The following is a 22,791-nucleotide window of genomic DNA, read 5'->3' on the forward strand; positions in this document are numbered from 1 at the left end:
ACTAGATGTTTTTGCATGTGGTTTGGGTGGTTTTACAGCCTAAAACTGCTTGCAAACAAGGTGAACTTTAGACTGAATGGGTATGTTCATTATCATTTATTTCAGGAGGCAAAAGAAAATGTGAACAGTGACTGATTCAGAATTTTAAACAGAATGTTGAAAACAATTCCTGAGATTTATGATAATAGCATTGAAGAATACTTAAAGAATAGAAGGAAAAAAGCAGAATATTATTATTTTTACTAACATTATACCAATGTCCCATTATAGTATTTTGCACAAATTGATTCCTTTAGAATCCTTCTTCATACAAAACACATTACAGTATCCACAAACCAATAACGTGAAGGACAGAGAGAGTCTGGCATCATGTATAGTTCTCTAAAGTTTTAATGGCTCTGGTAGTCCCACAGGAACAAATGAGTTACAATATTCACTTTGATATAGAGACACAGCAGTCGTAGGACTTTGGCAATCAATACATGGGCTTAATTTGTTCACATTAAACCTATGTATTGATTTCAAAAGTCCTGTGGGTGTTGTGTATCTATCAAAGTGTTTATATTAATTTCCTCCAGTAGCAACCAGCCATGAGTTCTCTTTCTAAATACATATCCTTTAAAAAAGCATTGGTAGTGACTTCAGGCCATGTGAATTCACTTTAAAGTCAATAGCATGCACCAAAATCTACAGATAAAGCAAACAGACAAGCGATATAACACAAAATATGTACTGCTTTATAGTGTGGATACCTTTACTCATGGAACACATGCACATGGAATATGGCATTTGATCAAGGATAACTTGTGGTTTCCCAGAATGTTCTTGGTGCAGTAAAACGTGTCCTTGTATTATTATCCCCGCTACTGGTACAAATGTCAATACTACTAATATTAGAAATCCCAAATCAAACAACACCTAACTATACCTCTGAGTCTTCTTACAACAATATGGAAAATCTTGTCAATGTGGATAATATCTTGTGAAACTGCTTTATGCACAGAAGCACTTGACTATCACATTTTTCAGTAACATTTCATCATGGACTGATATTCTGCCTTTGATATCAGAATGGAGGTCCGACTAAGTTAACATAGTAAAAATGATATCTAGGTTTGTGTTTTTGCATTGTTTCACTATGACCAAATGTCTTTTGGACAGATTGTTGTTTGGTTAAATATTAATAACGTTTTTGATAAATATGGTATGATAAAATAATGTTTGTTTAGGATTCAAATATTGGTTTTATATACAATTTGAGTTTTTTTCACAAAAAACAGTTTCAGTTAATTTGTTCCAAATATTTGTGTCTATCTATGTTATTTAAGTAGAAGTGGAGGTAAAAATGTTTGGCTGGATAGTTGCTAAGGTGAACTAGGGACTCTGGTCTCCCCTGGACATGACTTTATTATAAAATATGTTACTGTGCAGTCATGGTACTTACATGTTTGTAATGCGCAAAGGTGATTGCCTAAATTGTAATGCACATGGCAACATTTCACCTGCAACCATACCTGTTAGGGAAATAAGTATTTCTGTTTGTCCTAGTACCTACTGAAATGAGGTCTAAAAGAGAGGGGAAAATTGTCACCATAACAAGAAAAAGGGATAATGTTTTAATGAGGACATTATTTAGTGTCTTCAAAAGAAAGACAGAGAGTACAGAGATTTCCTTTTTTTTGTTGTGCCCATGTGACAGTAAGGGAAAGGTAAACTCCCCAATGGGACATGCAAATTGTCATGTAAAATGCAAATAGTATACGAATGTGTAATATTCAGTTTAAAATTGAAACTCAACCTTAATATAACAAACCTCTGTCATGTCAGTCCCAGGAAAATACCAATGTGTGGGGATGGGAGCTTCCGGAGGATATATGGAAGATGATCTGGAAACAAGCTCAGAAACGTTCACTATGCAGGAAATATAAGGAAAATACTTGTAAGATACTCATGAACTGGTACCTTACCCCGGAGGTCCCCCCATAAGATGTTCCCTATAGTAAGCAAATGTTGCTGGCGATGTCCCATGGGAGTGAGTACCATGCATCATACCTTCTGGACATGTCCTTGCATAGTCCCTTATTGGCATATGGTTAACAATCTCCTTGAGGAGATACCACTGGATATCCTGACCTATCTTCTGGGGCTACCAATCCTTGAACTCTCTAAATTTAGTAAAAGCCTGATGGCTTAATGTAACCAAGCTGTTTTTTGACTTTTTGTTACCCCCTTTATGTTTATTCTCTCTTACCTGTTATTGTTCAAATAAGGCAAACTGTAAACATAACCTTATGAAGAAATGTGCCTAACCATCGAGAGTTTACTTTTTCAGTTTTTAACTTTGTTAGTTGGAACCAAATTTCTTTATTTTGTTGAAAGTCATGCTACATGGGCCTTGGTCAATGTAATCTGCCTTGTATTTCAATACGCATTTATGCAATGTTGAATTGTTATCTCCACTATGTCCCTGGTGGTTTACTTATACTTCCTTTTTTGTTTTCTTGTATTAAAAAAAAATCCTCAAAAAAGACATATTTATGAAAAAAATACCAATGTGTGTGTACACTGCATGTAGTGTTTGTAATATGTCACTACTTGGAAGTGCAGGTATGGGGCATTTCTGAGTACGGGAGTACTCAATGCAGACAATTTAATGTCAGACCATGTGAATACCGCCCTGTTCCTTTGCCAGTCTTGCTATATTCACTCTGGCATGCAAGAGGAGAAAACTCTCATATGGACAAGCCCTAAATGTCAGTGTGATATATTAGAACTTTGAGATTAGAAAGAACCTGAAAATAAGCCGCTATATTAAACCAACAGTGAATATTAGAACATGTCGTAAATATACTTGGCCACCACAAACTATAAACGTGTCATAATTTTCCTGGGATTTATAACAAACATTTTTTTTCTGCCTAGACAGGATATATATGTTTTATCATAAATTGTAAAAATCAGTCAGATATCTATGATATGTTTGACACTATGAAAAAAAATATTTTCAAATAATTGATAATTTGAATTTTGCGCTTTTGGTACAATTATAAAAAATAGAAATTTAGCATGCTGATCTATCTAGTTCAAAGGTGAACTTTTCCTGATTTAGCACTGTATTTCATTTTGTAGTTTTAAAGGATTAAGAGTAGTAGGGGAACAGACTACAGAGTGTTTAAAATGTTCTCCTACGCAAACATGCAAATATAAAATAAAAGCTATTTTCTTTTACCTAAATATTCTATACACTTAATGGGAACTTTAATGCCACCAAGATTTGTGATCATAAAAAAGCACCACAAAGTGTACTAATGGAGGTGTAAAATTTAGATCCAGACATAGAGATACATGTCCTTTAGTGTTCTTGCTAAAGCGCTAGCAGTAAAAGTATCTTGCCTCTGGCTACTACTATATTGGGCACCACTAAATGAAAAATATAGCATAAGCATAGCATTTTATGACAATGATCAACATCAGGTTGTCCTCCCTTCTCAATAACTTTTTTTCCGTTCTGCCTTGGCCCATCACCTGACATCAAAACTTATGTACGTCATAAAGTGGCAAACATAAAATTCAAAAATGTTGCACTTTTGTTGTTGTTTTCTGATCAGATTTGTGCATTAACAAATACCAGCAAAAAAATGTACAGTTGGCATTCATTTTTAGAACACAATAACATCAAAGATTTTCGATAATTTTCACTTTTCTGGAGTCATGGTTGGCTACATTCTGTCACAGGGAAGGAACCCGGGCCTTAGCAAGTTGGCAACCAATCACTGCCCTGGTACCTTACCTGTTGACGTTTGGCATCTTTTTAGGCAGGTTATAAAACTGATAAATTTGTGGGGAATTGAGATTAGAGGGGCACTCACCATGGATTGCTGGAGGAAGCTAGTAAGGCAGGGCATGTTGGCCTAGTGCCCTTGAAGGCTGAAGACTGAACTACTAAAAGCATAGACTTAGTTTTCAAGGAGGTAGAGGACTTATGGAGAGCATAGAGAAGGGAGAAGGGACCCAGAAGAGAAGCACTTTAAGACAGGGTGCCATAGTAAACTTGATAAGTGATTTAAATGCAAATACATTGAAGTAGCAGTATTATTACATTTCTTTGGTATACAAATGCAAGAAAATTTGTTACTAGCAAAGTGATGAAATCTGAGTAGAATCATTTGCTTCATTTGGGGCATGTTTAACCATTTAGCATTTTAAAATAAGATAATTTCTAACAGGCATGCTGCTTTTGGTACATTCTTTTCTACTATATGGTCCACATTTATTAAAGCTTTCCAGTGAAGCAGGGTGATCCAGCAAACCTGGAATGGATTTCCTAAAAGTCATTAGCTATGTGTTAACAAATGTTTTCAATTCTGGACCAGATTCATTCCAGGTTTGCTGGATCACCCAGCTTTACTGATGAAAGCGAATATTCTCCAGCCTTGGAGAGCTTTATTAAATCAGAGCCTGTGTCTTTATACCTCTGCATTAACCTTACACTTCACTACTCTGTGTTGGCAAAGATGACTAACTACTATACCCTTCAGAACAAGCCCATCTGTATTGCAGGGAAGGGAGCATTTCTGACAAGGTCTCTGTTAGAGTACACAGTCATATTAGGCACCTTGCATAACTTCTGTAACAGGTGCTAAGTCTATAATAATACAAATATAGAATTATGTTTATAGTACAATGTTGATTATTACTGATTTCTTTCACTCCACTTAAGCATTATTGGCCCACATGTAAGGGATTTTCTTTTTCAACTAGAAAGAAATAGGCCACAGGGGAATAATATATCACTTACTTGGCTATTCCTGTAAAATCAGCAATACTGAAGTGACTTAAAATTTCCAATCTATTGGACTAAGGTTCCAAGGTATAGGAGACATCTGTTGCAATAGATCTAACTTGATACATATTGGAGTATAGTAGACAAAGAGTATATTAATCTTGGCCAACAAGTAACATTTCAAATCACACAATAATACATTTTGTTCTGTTTCACATATAACCCCTGATTGTCTTAAATATAAACATTTAATCTATTTTCAGTACATAGAACATTATTTCATTCTATTGTTATAGACTCTATGTTTATGATTAATTGGGTGAAGCACATTAGACAGAGGCCTGATTTATTAAAGCTCCCCAAGACTGGAGAGAATACACTTTCATCAGTGAAGCTAGGTGATCCAGCAAACGTGGAATGAATTCCCTAAAAGTTATTTCTTATTTGTTAGCAAAATGTTTTCAGTCCTGGACCAGATCTATTCCAAGTTTCTGTGTCACCCAGCTTTACTGATGAAAGTGTATCCTCTCGAGCCAAAGAGGGCTTTAATATATCAGGCCCAGAGAGAAAGGATCTCAGGTGGAGATTACTATGAACTATTTTAGTGAATAATTTTTTAAGCTGATTTCAGTATACACAGTGTTTTCCTTCATTTGTGTAGTGGACTGCGAGTGAAGTTGGTCCTGCACCCATGGTGGAAAGGTAAATATGGGTGTATTGCTCTATCTATTCCAATGTAAATACCTGTTTGTAGCTGCACTTTATAACATCTTAAAACTTTAGCAGTTTATCAATGTGCTTATATTTAAAATTAAAAAATTCTAGATACAATCCTCTTGTGTTATTAAGATACACTGCCAAAATAAAAAAGGCAAGCACTTTGTCCCAGCACATGCAGTCACATGGTGGTTACAGTACACGTCGGTAAATATGAGCAGTGCTTGAAAAGGGGATTTTCAGCTTGATCTTACTGAAACCCAAGATTCTGGATTATGTTGTTAGAAAACTGAGACATGTTTTTGTGTACTACCTGAATTACATGCAAGCTATTTAAAACATTGCTGGAAAAGTGCAGCAAATCTGCTTGTATTAAAGAAAATTCTTTGACACTGTCTGAAAAAACAATATTTCTATGTAAAAGTACATGTGATGCGAATATAAACATGTCATTTTCTCTTTGCTTCTGCTTCAAGAAAATAACGGCGATCCTATTACTACAAGGCAAACTGGAAGCTGTCCATGAAATAAACATATGAATAATATATACATACAACCTTTAAGTCTGTCTGCATGATGGCTTATTATTATTTCTAAGGATTTTTTATTATCTGACGATATGTCAATCAGATTTACAGAAGGAAAAAAAAAGAAAGCCATAACAACAAATAAATTATATTTGAGGATATGTCTGGCTGCTGTCGGGATAACAAGGAACAGTGTGACCTACTGTCAAGTGTTATATTTCAATATTTTTTGCAAGATATAACCAAATACAAAAAAGTACATGAAAAATGTGCTGACCTGCTCTTGGGTTTACTGAATAATGCAAAACAAAAGCAGAGACCGTATACAATATTTTTTTTTTTTGCACTGAAAGTTTATTTTTTAGGACATGCTTTCAGGAGTTAAAGACTCTTTTTATCAGGTTCTTGTAGAACTCACTGATGTGCATTTCTCTAAAGCTTTTCCTGAAAAATAAATTGGACACATAAAAAATCGTCTACAGTGACAGTGATTTTAAAATGACATCAGTCACCTTACTTTTGAATATGCATTTTCCGTAAGAAGCAGAAGTAATCTTTCTACTGAAAATTGAATTCTGATGTGAATTCGGCTGCCGTGGGTTAATACCATTTGTAAAATATCTTTTTGCCATGATTTATTAAATAAACCCAACTGTGGAGAAGCCATTTCATGTAGCTTCAGCTTGTATTACTGTTTCATTTACTGCAACACCAGCTATCATTTACCATGACATGTATTTTGAAGTATTAGACAAGTGCTTGATATTAGCAGTCATTTTTGGATTGTTATGTTATTATGAAAAAATGTGTGGTTTAAAGCCATAAAACTAATTTATTTATATCTAAACTCTGGCCCATATGTGGCTTTGAGCACTGGAGTTGGACAACCCTGGTTTAAATGGATGAGCTGAAAAAAGAATATGGTTCCTGAGAGAAATAACAATTGTATAAATTAAGTAAATGTATTAAATAAAACATCTCTTTTATCCTTTGTTGTATCTAGGTGTTCTTGATCTCTCTTTGCAGCTACTTCCTGTACACATGCACTCCAACAATTATAATAGATACATGACATGCTTCAATGTGGGTTTCTTGATAGGGAAAACATGAACATTACATCAATGTCAGTTTGAAGCCTTTATGGGGTTGCAGGAGCACAGGTGGGGATCAGGGACAGAACGTTGCCCCACTATAAAAGGTAGTGCCTTATCAAGGATCTACATGGCAGGATCAGTAGATATTCTTTTAATTAAACATGTATATAGTATAAATATGTACCGTGTATAGTGTAAAAATTATTGGCAATTGCTTCTTTTGCACACTAGCATCTCCCATATTTCCAATGAATATCTAAGCATAAAATCAAGCTTTTTTACATAATTTTTTTTATCATATTTATCATTTTATTATATTTTTATTATTCATTACTCACTTTTTTAAGTATTCAGGAATCATACAGTATTTATTTATGCAATCAAAACATCCTTTTGATCCCAAATTTTTTCTGAGTATCCATGGTTAATATATATAAATATATATATATATATATATAGACATAGTGTCCCAAAAGTGTTAGGAAAAGTGTTAGAGGCCCCAGGGTAAGAGTATGTTGATACTTGGTGCATGGGGTTTTTAGGAAGGAAAACCAGATACTTTAGGGCCCTGGAGCCGGCCAAGGGAGAGAAAGGTTGGGTTCCTTGGCCCAACCCAATCTTGATTTGGGTTAAATGCACCCGCACTCAGGTGCATGGTCAGAGTGGTAGTAATCAGTCAGAGGCTAAGAGAGAGCCAGGGAGGGTTCCAGGCTGAGAGAGAGCCAGAGTGGATTTCAGGCTGAGAGAGAGCAAAAGGTTTCCAGGCTGAAGAGAGAGACAGAGTGGATTCCAGGCTGAGAGAGAGCCAGAGTGTTTCAGGCTGAGAGAGAGCCAGTGTGTTCCAGGTTGAGAGAGAGCCAGAGGGTTCCAGGAAAGCCAGTGGCCAAACAGTACTACAAAACTGTGAGTGGAACAGTACTGATATAATGTAAACAAATAAAAACTGCTGTTATTTTGGACTTTTGGAGTCTGCTGCCTCTAATCTGCCCTGTAAGCATCCCATTACCATGAGCAACCCCCAGTAATATGTCACAATATATATATACAATTAGGTCCATCAATATTTGGACAGAGACAACTTTTTTCTAATTTTGGTTGTGTACATTACCAAATTTTTTTTTAATGGAACAACTCAGATGTAGTTGAACTGCAGACTTTCAGCTTTAATTCAGTGGGTTGAACAAAAAAATTGCATACAAATGTGAGGAAATAAAGCCTTCTTTCACACAATCACTTCATTTCTGGGGCTCAAAAGTAATTGGACAAATTCAAAAGCTGAAAATAAAATGTTCATATTTAATACTTGGTTGAAAACCCTTTGTTGGCAATGACAGCCTGTAGTCTTGGACATCACATCACCAGATGCTGGGTTTCCTTCTTTTTAATGCTCTCCCAGGCCTTTACTGCAGCGGCTTTCAGATGCTGTTTATTTGTGGGCCTTTCTGTCCAAAGTTTAGTCTTCAACAAGTGAAATGAATGCTCAATTGGGTTCAGATCAGGTGACTGACTGGCCAATCAAGAATATTCTACTACTACTTTGCTTTAATAAACTCCCGGGTTGCTTTGGCTGTATGTTTTGGGTCATTGTCCATCTGCATTATGAAACGCCTCCCAATCAATTTGACTGCGTTTATCTACATTTGAGAAGACAGTATGTCTCTGAACACCTCAGAATTCATTCGGCTGCTTCCGTCCTGTGTCAAATCATTGATAAGCACTAGTTTCCCAGTGCCACTGGCAGCCATGCACGCCAAAGCCATCACACTGCCTCCGCCATTTTTTACAGATGATGTTATATGCTTTGGATCATGAGCTGTTCCACGCCTTCTCCATACTTTTTTCTTGCCATCATTCTGGTAAAGGTTGATCTTGGTTTTATCAGTCCAAAGAATATTTTTCCAGAACTGTGCTGGCTTTTTAGATTTTTTTTTTTAGCAAAGTCCAGTCTAGTCTTTCTATTCTTGAGGCTTATGAGTGGCTTGCAACTTGTGCACCCTTTGTATTTACTTTCATGCAGTCTTCTATTTGGTAGACTTGGATATAGATACGCCTACTTCCTGGAGAGTGTTGTTCACTTGGTTGGCTGTTGTGAAGGGGTTTCTCTTCAGCATGGAAATGATTCTGTGATCATGCACCACTGTTGTCTTCTGTGGACATCCAGGTCTTTTGGCATTGCTGAGTTCACCAGTGCTTTGTTTCTTTCTCATGATGTACCAAAATGTAGATATGTAGATTTTGCAAATCCTAGAATTGTAGCAATTTCTCGGATGGGTTTTTTCTGTTTTTGCAGCTTAAAGATGGCTTGTTTCACTTGCATGGAGAGCTCCTTTGACCGCATGTTGTCTGTTCATAGCAAAATCTTCCACAAACAAGCCGCCCCCCCCCCGAAACAACTCCAGGCCTTTTATCTGTCTAATTGATAATGACATAACAAAGGAATTGCCCACACCAGCCCATGAAATTGCCTTTGAGTCAATTGTCCAATTACTTGTGCGCCCTTGAAATGAAATGATTGTGTAAAAAAAAAGGCTTTGGTTCCTCACATTTTTATGCAATCTTTTTGTTCAACCCCCTGAATTAAAGCTGAAAGTCTGAAGTTCAACTGCATCTGAGTTGTTTCATTTAAAATTTATTGTGGTAATGTACAGAACCAAAATTAGAAAAAAGTTGTCTCTGTCCAAATATTTATGGACCTAACTGTATATAAAAATTTATTTATTTATTTGTTCCATGCTTTTTGGCCACAGCTAATCTTGCATTATTCACTATCAGCTCTTGTTATTGGAAGAGGAGGACAAATGGGTCTATTAATGAAATATTTCCCTGTCAGTTCACTCTAGATAATTTCTCGATTACACAGATAACATTTTGTATTGTCACATCTGCGCACTTTTGGGATTGGCCACTAGATAACAGAGCGGGTCATTATTTTTATTAGGACAGAGCTAACTTTTTTCATTGTAATCCACATAAAATATATGGCTTGTTGTACACATGGTGCCTGTTTTTTTCTTTGTAGAGGGAGGAGGAGAATGTGCAAGCGGCACCCTGCTACGTTCTCCACCCTTGACTTGTATAGCAGTCATTCCCAAACGGTCGTTCTTGGATCTGTCCCAACTAATCCAAGAATGATGTTTGGCAGCTGCTGTACACATCAGATTCTTGTGAGAGATGAGCATGACCGTTCGTCTTGGGTGATACCCACCTGAAGTGTGTAGTAGACAAGCTGTTTAATATACCTACTAAGGTTCTCTTTTAAAAAGCAACAGAATAGCTGCACACAACAAACTCGCACATTGATAAAGCACGTGTACATTATGTGCATACAAATGTGCTACAGGGTAGTAAAAGTAATACAAATTCTTTTAAAAAATCACATGGCTGGCTCTTCTCCAATCACAAAGTTCTGTCTGCTCCATTGAGAAGAGAGATTTCTATTGAGCTTTGCTGGCTACACATTGCAGCCCTAAAAGAAAAAGGGACATTGGACAGCTAAATCCATGCTCATTTATAAATATGCATCTTATAGTAAGGCTCCTGTGAATACGTAAAAGTTACTTTGTTCATTCAATTACATTTTTTATTATGTTCTTTTCTAAAATGACTAAAAACAATTGGTTTTTAAAGTTGCATGGTTGCCTTGTGAAACAGTAATTTACTTATTTCATGGTGGTTTCATTTTTGAATAGCAGATATTTCCCTGCATGATAAACACTTTACATGCATGCCAAGTGTCGCGCACAAAGAGACAGGACCACTAGGGGGTGCTATGGCTTGTACAGGAGTGGTGTGGGCTCTGAGAAGGGCCAAGGTGCAGAGTGTAATGCACGCAGGTGTGGACCCACTGTACCACTGACTGGGTATGCCCTGGAGGGGCGTAACTAAGCCGCTACCTGGTCTTCACTAGAGCCTCAGATGGTGAGGATAGGTTTGGGCTGCAGGGTAGCTGCCACTCCAAAGCAGTCCCCGGGTCAGTGGCAGCTCACCAGAGGGGTCAGAGCACTTGGTGCAAGCACCGAGGGGACTTGCGTGGCTTGGAGGGTATGGGTCAGGAGAGGCGGCAATCAAAGTCCATAAACAAGATCCGAGATCAAGGGCAGGCGGTAAACAGGCAAAAGTCCATAAACAAGATCCAAGGTCAGGGTCCGGCGGCAATCAGGCAAAGTCCAGTTCAGTAAACAATATCCGGTACACAGCAAAGCGGACAGAAGAAACACTAGACTAGGCTTAGGCTTAGACTAGCTAAAACCATGAGATTGCTCAGGCATCTTCCTGTAGCACAGTGAGCCATCACTAGTGAAGAACGTTGTCAAATTATGATTTCGTTTTCTGTAGTGAGTTAGGGCTACACCCTTTGCAAGCAAGTGCTTCTGTTTAAGCCTTGAAGGAAGAAGTTCTGCTTTGTCTTTGGAGAGATTTAGATCACTAACAAGATCATTCAGCTCTGCTTGTGTAAAGGTCTCTGGTTCTGAATCTTCATCGGCCAAGTAGTCAGGATCAGATGATTCGGGGTTGTAACTGGCTGCAACTCTAGCGCATTCCTCATCACCTTCTACAGAAGCAAGGCCATCATGTTGCGGTACCGGAACTGGCAATGAACCATCATGGGGAACAGGCCTAATTGCAGGATCAACGCTGGGATTTACAATTTTGTGCTTAGTTTTACCTGAGAATCCACTTTTTTGATGCGGCAAAAATAGCAGTCGATTAGATGGTCTTGCAGTATTTTCCACACCATCAGGATTGCAAATGGCATGGCTTTATGCCAATTTAGCCAGTCACGCAGTCCATTGGAACAGCTGGTACAGATGACATGTGGAGCCCAAGATTTATCCTGGGCACCAAGTGGACAGCCGAGATATAATTTGTATATATTTTTAAGTTCTGTGGTAATTTGGCGACGTTGTGCTTTTGTCGTGAATGAACCACCCACATAACAGAAACTGTATGGATCATTAAGGCAATTTCTAGGCATGATGACAAATGAAATCAATCATAGTTAGTGCGGTCTCTAACCTTAAAAAAAAAAATCGTTTTTAAATGTTGTAATATGGTAAGGCTATTTATAACGAATTTTGCACAATATATAATTAGCTGCATCACAAAAACTAGATGTGTTAGAGAAAAACGGAACACAGATTTGAAATCTGCATACAAATAAAATACTACAAGGCCCACATAAAATTATATCTGATGAAAATGACATGTTGACCTGTGGTATCAGCTACAAGCAGACTGTCTCTTAGGTCAAATGCACATCCATCCAATGTTGCCTCTCTATCCCTGAGGTTTCATACCAGAAATGGAATCTTCACCACTTTAGAAAGTTAACCATCCACTGCCCTTGAGGACCCCAAAATTGACTAATAAGCACACCTAACCAAGAAAACAGGAGGGAGGGTGGGAAACCTTTACCTTCGGTTCCTACTTCTGACCCCCAACTTCCGGTTCCCCTCCTATTACTCTCCTTGACTCCCCACTATTACACCCCTAATACTGCTGCCAAATTCCCTCCTGGCCTTGCCCTGACCCCACTTATGTTTTCCCAACCGCCTGGTTCCCTTTTCCTCCCACGCCTTCTGTCTGGCTCTTCTTTCCTGGAATGAAATAGGAAAATGTGCTCATTTCACACACTATTTTTTTGACATTTTCAGGACTCTCTCACCATATCTCACGACTGCGCGGTATGAGATTGGGTGACGTGTGTCATGAAAGTTATACTTTAACGAATCCAGTCATCAGGACCAGGAATGGTGACTCATTACAGATAAAAGGATAACTATGTATAAACTTTTCAATGTACAAATTATTTTTCTCATTTATCCCCCTCCTATTGTGTGCTAGATTCCCTACCTCTTAGAATGTAAGCTCTTCTGAGCAGGGTCCTCCTCCTGTGTCATTGTATTTGTCTCTCATTTGCATCTACTATTTAATGTACAACAATGCATAATATGTTGGTGCTATATGAATACTGTTTGTTATTATTATTATTATTATTATTATTATTAATAATAATAATAATAATAATAATAATAATAATAATAATAATAATAAATAATAATAATAATTAATATTATTACATTGCTTTAGTGCTTCTGACAGCTGCTTAAATCTTTAGTATATCATCCTAAAATCCCCTGGTGTATGTCCAGTAGTATAACCTACAAAATATTTGAATTAGTTGGAGAATTTAGGTAAATCAAAATGCTGCAGAAACAGTAGTAGTGTTTAATTAACCAACCACTGGGGAAAAAGAAACAGTCTGCAGTATCCTTGTACTTCAATATTTAGAAACAGCTTATTGAACTTTTCTTGAACTGCCAACGCAGAGATAATATTACGTTTCCTTTCATGCTGTACACACAACAACAACTGCAGATCCGAACTGAGCATTAATTCAATTATTCATGCTTTTTTGTGACAAAGTTTTTCAGCACCTTAAAAGTCAAGTCAAGCCAATCAAAGCAGCCTTTAGAAATAATAAACCTAAATTAACAAATTTGTAACTTGAATACATGGCAGACAGTGGACTGTTATATGATTTCCTTTGAAAAGGAACAATGTGTGTTTGACCTATCACAGTTGCTAGGCAGCAAGATACACAGAGGAAGCACTGGTGCACATTTGTTTACTCACTTGCCGATATAAATTCTCAAATGATCATTGCATTTTTCAGCACACGTACATCATGGGAGAACACATAAAAAATAATTTGATGTTCTTTTGTAGTGCTCCAATATGTAAAGTGTTTTATAACACAAGGCCACTAAAAAAAACTCTATTTCTATTCTATCTACTTAAATGTCAGATGTCCCAAGGGGTTTTGCTAGTTGGCACTGGGGATAGTTTGCCAACTATGCCTTTTGTTTGTATTCAAAATTCATAGATCCTCATTAGTATTTTGGTGCATGGCCACATAGCTGGCCAGAGCCATATGCATTAGTACGAATCTTCGACAAAGCCCTGACGGATAATAACGGATAATAATAAATAGCATATATTAGTCCATTGAACAAGCCAAGATCCTGTATTGTTTGAAGCAGAATTGGGCAGCAGCTGAATTACATGAAATTATTTGGTTTTATTGCTCCAGCTTAACAGAAATAAATAGTCCTGGGCACAGAAATTTGAGATAAGCAGTGGTTGAGCCATAGGGACTTTTTGCCACCTTAAAAAAGGGTCACTGAAGCTGAAATACACACTGATCCAACATGAAAAGGCACCTTGTAACAATGAGAGAAATACACATACACTAATATCCCCTTGACACAATAATAAAGTAAAGCTAAAGATGCATAGATTTAAAATTCATTTAAACTTTGCAAAAGTTTTTACTAGTATAGAAAGTATATGTGGTGTTGATTGTCCACTTCATAACAAATGTTTTTCATATTTGTCATTGCTTTTCTTCCTTCCTAGATTTGTATTACTTTATTCCCGTCTCATGATGATTATACTGTTTTGATGTTACGCCTAAAAATAGTCAAAGCCATGTTTGCCATGAGCAATACTTCTTTCAGACAGTATAGTACTAACGTTTCATCTTGCTATGTAACTCCAGATGCCTCTAACCCTATATGGAAAATGGGGAATCTGCATATCTCTTGTGTTTGCCTATTAGGAAAACCTGTTGGCTTGGCTGTGTGTGTCATCAGGAGGGGGGATGAAGGGCTTTGTAAACCTTCATACATACAAATTTATTGCTAATACTTTGCTCATCACCAGTTCTGGGAAGTTTCAGCACTGGGAAGTGTAGTTGAAGCAAGAGATGGCCTAAAATGACTGTAGAGGTTGCTTGTATAAGGAGGAGGGGCAAGGACATGCTGAAGGAATGGGATCGGTACAAAGGAGGATGAGCCTACGTGAAAGCATGCCAGGTGTCACGCTTGGAGAGACAGGGCCACTAGGGGGTGCTACAGCTTGCACAGAACTGGTGTGGGCCCTGAAAAGGGCCAAGGCGCAGAGTCTAAGCAGTAACCAGGTCTTCTCCAAAGCCTCTAGTGGTGAGAATGTTGCACTGCTGGTTACTGCCAGGTTGCAGGCCTTGGGCCCACCAGGGTGGGGAAGATGAAACATGTTAACAAATCACAAAGCAGAATAATAGACGCGGAAGGCCGGGGTCAATGCAAGTCACAAGCCGGGCTCAAATATCAGGGATCCAGGAGACAGACACCAGTGACACAGGGGCCACTGAGGACACAGGGAACACAGGAGACACTGCAAGCAACAGGAGGCACAGGTGACACAGGAATATCCACAGACTGAGAGGAACACTGGAACAGCTCATGGGAATGGGCTGGAAACAACTGACAGAGGAACAGGAGGTTAACACAGGAGCTGGACAGAGGAAACACTGGATTAAGCGACCGGTATAGAGGAACTAGCTCAGCAAGCTAGGGGCTCAGCACTAGTGGAGACAAGTGCTGTGTCTGAGCTACCTGTATAGCCAGGGATGGTCAAGGGGCTATTTTCTGATTGGCGGGCAAAACTGATAAGGCTTGGTAGCGTAGACATGCCCAGAGTCAGAACTGCCCTCATGTGCAGGAGAGAGGCTTCTGTGTTTTAGTAAGAAAGAGGTAAGTGTGACACTAGGTGCCATCTACCACTGAAATGAGTGGCTTGCGATAAAATTACTATGCAAACTTTCTAAAGAGGGAGAGTAAGATAAAGTTACTAACTGTTTCTGAATCAAGGAAGGCATCCAGAGTAGTGTAGGTGTTCGAATTCGGGTTGTCCTTATATTCGACCAAAATATAGTCGACTTCGGATAGACCCGACCTGAAAAAAACGCAATTCGACGGCAAACATTTGAAAAAAAAAGGAAAAAAATATTTTTTTAAAAAAAAAAGTTAAATTAATTTAATTAATGTGTGATTTTATTTAACAATTTTTTAATTTTTTTACAGGTTATCTGACAATGACATTATGAATCATAATGTCACTGTGGGATCCCCGGATCGTGGGAACTTTGCGATTACAGCACGTGCCTCCAATTAGCTGTAACCGCAGGCGATACCAGGACAATAGAGTTTCAATGAGGATAAGTATCCCCATTCATCACCTCCAGTGCTCTTCCTCTGAGAGGAAAATATATACATATATATATATATATATATATATATACACACACACACACTAACTAATAAAGAGGACCTGTCACATCAATAATAAAGAGGACCTGTCACATCAATATTAAAGAGGATCTGTCACATGAGTAATAAAGAGGACATGTCACATCAATTATAAAGAGGACCTGTCACATCAATAATAAAGAGGGCCCATCACATCAATAATAAAGAGGACCTGTCACATGAATAATAAAGAGGATCTGTCACATCAATATTAAAGAGGACCTGTCACATCAATAATTCTCTTTATTATTCATGTGACAGGTCCTTTTTATTATTGATGTGACAGGTCTTCTTGATTATTGATGTGACAGGTCCTCTTTAATATTGATAGGAAGTACAGGGGTATGTAATAGTATTATGTATTATTATGTATCTTTTTATTATGTATCTTTAAATGAATTTGCAGGCTGTAGAAGCTCTACACAGTCCAGAAAAATAACCTACATTTTTCCCCCAATGACTTTAATGGTGTTCGACCCCTTGAATAATTTTGGTCTATTCGCGAAGTAGCTGGTGAATCGAATAGTGAGCTATTCAAACAACACTAATCCAGAGAAATATTGTATTCATTATAGTTTGTCTGTGCCAAAACTTAGAAGGAGGTAGAGTAAAGTGGTCCAACATGTCTCCTCTAAGCACTAGATGGTAGAGTTTCCCAGCCATTGTGAATATTCACAAGAAAACCCAATGATCTACCCCTTTGCCTATTCATGATTACCTGTAATCAGACACTGTGGAGCAATTTTTCTACTTCAAAGTTAACAAGACATCTAGAAAGATGGAAGATGGAAACCCTTAAAATCAGTATAAAGAACTAAGTTTCAAGTTGAAGGAAAGGACCTCCAAGGTTATATTCTCTGAAATATTGCCTGTGCCATGCACAACACAGGAAAGGCTGAGGAAGCTTAGACAACTAAACACATAGCTCAAGTCCTGGTGCAAAAGGGAAGGGTTTGGGTTCCTAGAACACTGGGTTGACTTTTCATTGGGGTACAACCTGTATGTCAGAAATGCTTTGCACCTAAGTTAAAGGGGGTCTGCTGTGCTAGGGGAAAGATTTAGGGGAATGGTGGGGGGATATTTAAACTAGGACAAAGGGGGTGGGACAGTTAAATACGGTGGCAGAAAGGTTAGTCAGGGGTCAGACACTAGATGAGGGGGGATTGGGGATAGTTGGGGGGAGGGTTATGGATATATGTAAGGACCTGCCCATGTTACAAACAAACATTGAATTGTGCAGTACTTGTTGTACTGAAAAGCAAAAGGATTTGGCAAACAAGGATGGTAAAAGCAGCAATGGTTTAAATGCTAGAAGTCTATCAAACAAAACAGGGAAGTTGGAAGCATTAATGAGTGAGGAGGATTATGACTTAGTTGGTATTGCTGAATCCTGGCTTTGTTCTTCGCATGACTGGGCTGTCAAAATTCTTGGGTATACTCTCGTAAGGACGGAGTCAAACAAAAGGGTGGTGGTGTTTGTCTGTATGTGAGAAGTGAATGTAAAAGAAGAAATTGCGGTTGAAACAAGCGATGGGGTTGAGGCATTATGGGTGGAGTTCAACTACTAGCACTGACAGGAAAAGATGCAAAAAGTGGAAGTGTTTTAATCATGGGAGATTTCAACTACCCTGACATTGACTGGAGTAATGGTACTACAGAAACAGCAAAAGGGAGAAAATTGTGAATTCAATACAAGGTAATTTTATTGTACAGTTTATAGAAGCCCCAACTAGAAATGATACTCTGCTGGACCTAGTTCTTTCTAACAATGCAGAGCTTATAACAAATGTGCATCTAAAAGATAATCTGGGTAGCAGTGATCATAAAATGATTTCATTTAATGTAAGCTGTAAACAGGAAGCAAAAACAGGAAAGAAAAAAACATTTAATTTTATGAGAGCAAATTTTCCATGATTAAGGGGGGCTCTCTGTGACTTGGACTGGTAGAAAATATTGTCCTCAAAGAACACTGAACCGAAATGGGAATCTTTCAAGTCTGTTCTACAAAAGCATACTGAAAAATATATTCCAATGGGTAATAAGTTTAAGAGGCTAAAATTAAAACCTATGTGGCTCACAGCTAATGTTAAAAAAGCCATAAGAAACAAAAAAAAAGGCATTCCAAAAATATTAAAATAAAGGATCACCTTCATCGTTTGAAAACTATTAAGAATATAACAAAAGATGTAAAAAGGAGATAAAATTTGCAAAACTTTAAAATGAAAGAGACTGCAACTGAAAGTAAGGCAAACCCCCAAAAATGTTATAAATATATTAATAGTAAAATGATCAGATCTGAGCATGTAGGCCCCTTAAAGGATGTCCCAGGGTTGGTAACTGGGGATAAAGAAAAGTCAGATTTACTAAACACTTTTTTAGCTCTGTGTACACAAAGGAAAATGGCAGAGCTGAAGTCCAAATTCATAATAGCAATGTCACTGCTTTAAATGAGTCACAATGGCTCAGAATTGATATGATGTTAAACAGCTGGAAAAAGTAAGGATTGGCAAAGCACCAGGACCTGATGGATTACATCCACACATCCTCAAATAGCTGAGATCAGTTATTGCAAAGCCATTATTTCAAATTTTTAGAGACTCTTTAGTCACTGGCAAAGTACCGATGGTATGGCGTAAGGCCAATATGGTTCCTATCTTCAAAAAGGAAGCAAAGTCATTACCAGGTAACTACTAGTAAGGTCCTAGAGAGTTTGATATAGAACCACATAGTTTCTGATGGAAAATAATATTATAAGTGATAGTCAGCATGGCTTCAAGAAAGACAGAAGTTGTCAAACAAATTTACTCTCTTTTTATGAGTAAGTAAGTAAACAGGTAGACAGTGGAATAGCAGTTGATATAGTGTACTTGGACTTTGCTAAAGCATTTGACACTGTACCCCACAGACGGTTAATATGCAAGTTAGCGTCAATAGGTTTAGAAAAGTCAATCTGTAAATGGATGGAAAACTGGCTTAAAGACCGCATCCAGAGAGTTGTAATTAATGATTGATACTCTGAATGGTCTAAGGTTATTAGTGGTGTACCCCAGGGTTCAGTGTTGTGACCTTTACTGTTTAACATCTTTATAAATGATATAGAGTTTGGGATTAAAAGTACCATTTCTGTTTTTGCAGATGACACCAAACTATGTAATGGAATTAAGTCCATACAGTATGTTTATAATCTACAAGCAGACCTGGATGTACTGTTTGATTGGGCAGCCAAGTGGCAAATGACATTTAATATAGATAAATTAAAATTATGCACTTGGGGGCTAACAACATGCATGCTTCATACTGTCTAGGGGGAATACATTTGGGGGAGTCAGAAATGGAAAAGGATCGGGGGGTTCTGGTAGATCATAAACTTAATAAATGCCAAGCTGCAATATCTAAAGCTAGCAAAGTACTTAAAAGAGGAATAGACTGCAGAGATGGAGACATAATCCTGCCCTTGTACAAAGCATTGGTCAGACCACATCTGGAATATGCAGTTCAGTTTTGGGCACCAGTTCACAAAGAGGACATTGTGGAATTGGAGAGAGTGCAGAGAAGGGCAACTAAATTATTAAAAGGAATGGAGGAGCTCAGCTATGAGGAGAGATTAGCTGAACTGAATCTATTCTCCCTTGAGAAGAGACGTTTAAGAGGGGATATGATCACCCTGTATAAATAAATTGTCCATATAGAGAACTCTCTTCCCCATTATTCACTTTGAGTTTATTACAAAGAACAAGAGGGCACTCTTTGCGTCTGGAGGAAAAGAAGTTTAAGCTCCGGATACGGAAGAGATTCTTCACTGTAAGGTCTGTGAAAATATGTGGAATTGGCTCCCTCAGGAAGTAGTTTTAGCAAATATATATATATATAATCTATATACTATAGATTGCTTAAAGGAAAGGCTAGATGTTTTTCTAAAAGCAGAGAATATAACTGGGTATTAAGGCTTTAAAGTAAAAATACAAGTGACTGTTGATCTAGGGAACATCGGATTGCCTCATGGAATCAGGAAGGAATTTTTTTTTCCCTGTTGAAGCAAATTGCACCAGGGTTTTTTTTTCCTTCCTCTGGACCAATTATGTCTTATAGGGTTTTATATTTGGGATTTGTTTATTTCTCTAGTGGTTGAACTTGATGGACTTATGTCTAACCTACTATGTAACAATGTAATTATGTAAACAGGCCAGTAAGGATTTATTTTGATCATTTGAATGCCTATAGCCTGGCTACAGATTTCTATATAGGACATGCCATCATGCAGCATGCAATGGACACTATGTTTTTAGACAACTTTATTGGAACAAGACAGAATTTTAGACATGCAGGTCCCTAACAGATGGCAGTACAATTGTCAGAGTAAAAAGAGACTCAAGAAAAAATTAAAAAGGTATAGGGTTATGTTTATAAACTGATTTTACTCACATAGCTAAGCTATGCTACATAAACTACAGTTTTCTAATCCATACTCATATCATATACTGGTAACATATGGTAACCAGTAACACTGGTGAGAACTTTTTTTGACTATAGTTGGCTACATTTTCACACAGGTTGGCTATATTCATGGTTCAGACTTTTTGTTGTTCATATATAGATATATTAAAGAATCAAGGTAAAACATGCTTTGATGTCTTTTTATGATCATCCCCAGCACAGAAAATAATTTACATATTCCTTTCTTCTACCATACTATAAGGAATATACAATTTGCTTGTAGTAGTAGTGCCCCATGTATTGCATACTCTGGATTATCCTGTACATTTTGCTGTTTTAGAAGGGTGTATTTGAAGTTTACACATCCCCTGTGGAATATATAATCTCAGACTCTATAAAGTGAGGAAATACATTTAAAGATTGAATGCCACTGTCCTAACAGAGGAAAAGAGAACCATAAAAATAAATAAGACTTGGCATACTGCAGGTAGAGACATTCAGAGAAGTTGATGTTAAGAGATGATTGTCACTGTTGCATTATTATATATAGATTGCAAGGGAAATATGTCAAGCAGTGAAGCAATGCAGCAGAAGGCTAAAGCAATCAAAGGGGCATGGGATAAGTGCACTTATAAGAGAGACCGAGTATATTATATTATAGAGGAGCATGTGGTGCACAGAAGTGTGGGAAATGGAATATAGGAAATCCAGATAAGTCTGGTTTAAGTTAAAAAGAATGCTGTGGACATACTTTTATGAGAAAATGGAGTTTGGGGACAAAAATGTGTTTTAATTGTATATGTTGTCATTACTATATATTACTGTTTATCAAAATAAAAGATGATGGATTGAAATAAAATAATTCCTCTTTAATCAAAATTGATTGATGTCATACAAAACTGCTGGATTTTTAAACATGGCTCACTGTTTATTAAAAAAAAAACACTGAACATGTTCTAAAGCCCCACTGAGCATGTCTTTCTATGTACACAGAAATATGGGTACCCACCCACACTCGGGGTAACTTTGAGGGTCCCTCTTACCTCAGCCCCGCACTCCAGCGGCGATCGGACGATCCCGCTGTGATGCCGGGGCGCCTCTCTGTCAGGGGGCATGGCCGGGCAGGAAATTTAAAAGCAGATTACCGAGTAATCTGCTTTTAAATACTGCATGGGTCCCTGCCACCCCGCTGCACGCATCTGCAGTTAGATGCGATCACCAATAGTAAATTTCAGGGGTGATGCTAGCAGCAATTTCCCGCTGGCATCACCTTCGGAATCTACTGCAGCTGGTCGCATCACCCGAAGACCAGCCTCCAGGTAATGCAAGCAGCTTCAGGGGAGTGAGCAGGGCGGGACATCCCCACTGCATCACCCCGCAAGATGTGTGACATCTTCCGGGTGATGCGATGGATTCTGGGGGTGGGAAATTTAAAAGCAGATTACTATGTAATCTGCTTTTAAATTTTTTTACAGTAACATACACAGAAAAACACAAAGTAAAAGTATAAAATTACATTTTAGTGCACCAAGCATCATTGCCCAGTGCCCTGATTTACATTTTGCCCACTATTATGCCTGACCTTGATCTGACCTTTTGATGACTTATAAATCACTTCCTGAATGTATCATTTTATCACTTTGTCTTTGACCTTGATTGTTCCTGACTGTTTGCTGGAGACCACATGGCATCCAAAAGGCATCTCGCCGGCACAAGCGCTGTTTTGGAGGAATTTGAATGCAGCGATACCGATTGGAGTCCCTTGTGGAATCGAGCTATAGTGATTCACCAGGAAATTTGTCATCGGACAGCGAAAGTGAACTGAGTGAAGATTCTGAACCTGAGCTCAGTGCTGTGCGCACATGCTGTCCTTACTGCGGACCAGGCAGCACCACCAAGATTTCCATTCACCAGCGCACCTGGGATGAAAATTGAGGCTGAATGTGACGACCCCCTGGCATACCTGAAGTTGTTTATGACCGATGAGATTATGGAAAAAATTGTTGCAAACAGGTAAGCCGCTCTTGTGTTTGCTAACTTTTTAAAATTGTTTGCAAAATTTCTTTATGCAAATGTGTGCTGCTCTATGTTTGCTAACTTTTTGA

The sequence above is a fragment of the Pyxicephalus adspersus genome, chromosome 6 (genome assembly GCF_032062135.1).
Source record: "Pyxicephalus adspersus chromosome 6, UCB_Pads_2.0, whole genome shotgun sequence".
NCBI lineage: Eukaryota > Metazoa > Chordata > Amphibia > Anura > Pyxicephalidae > Pyxicephalus > Pyxicephalus adspersus.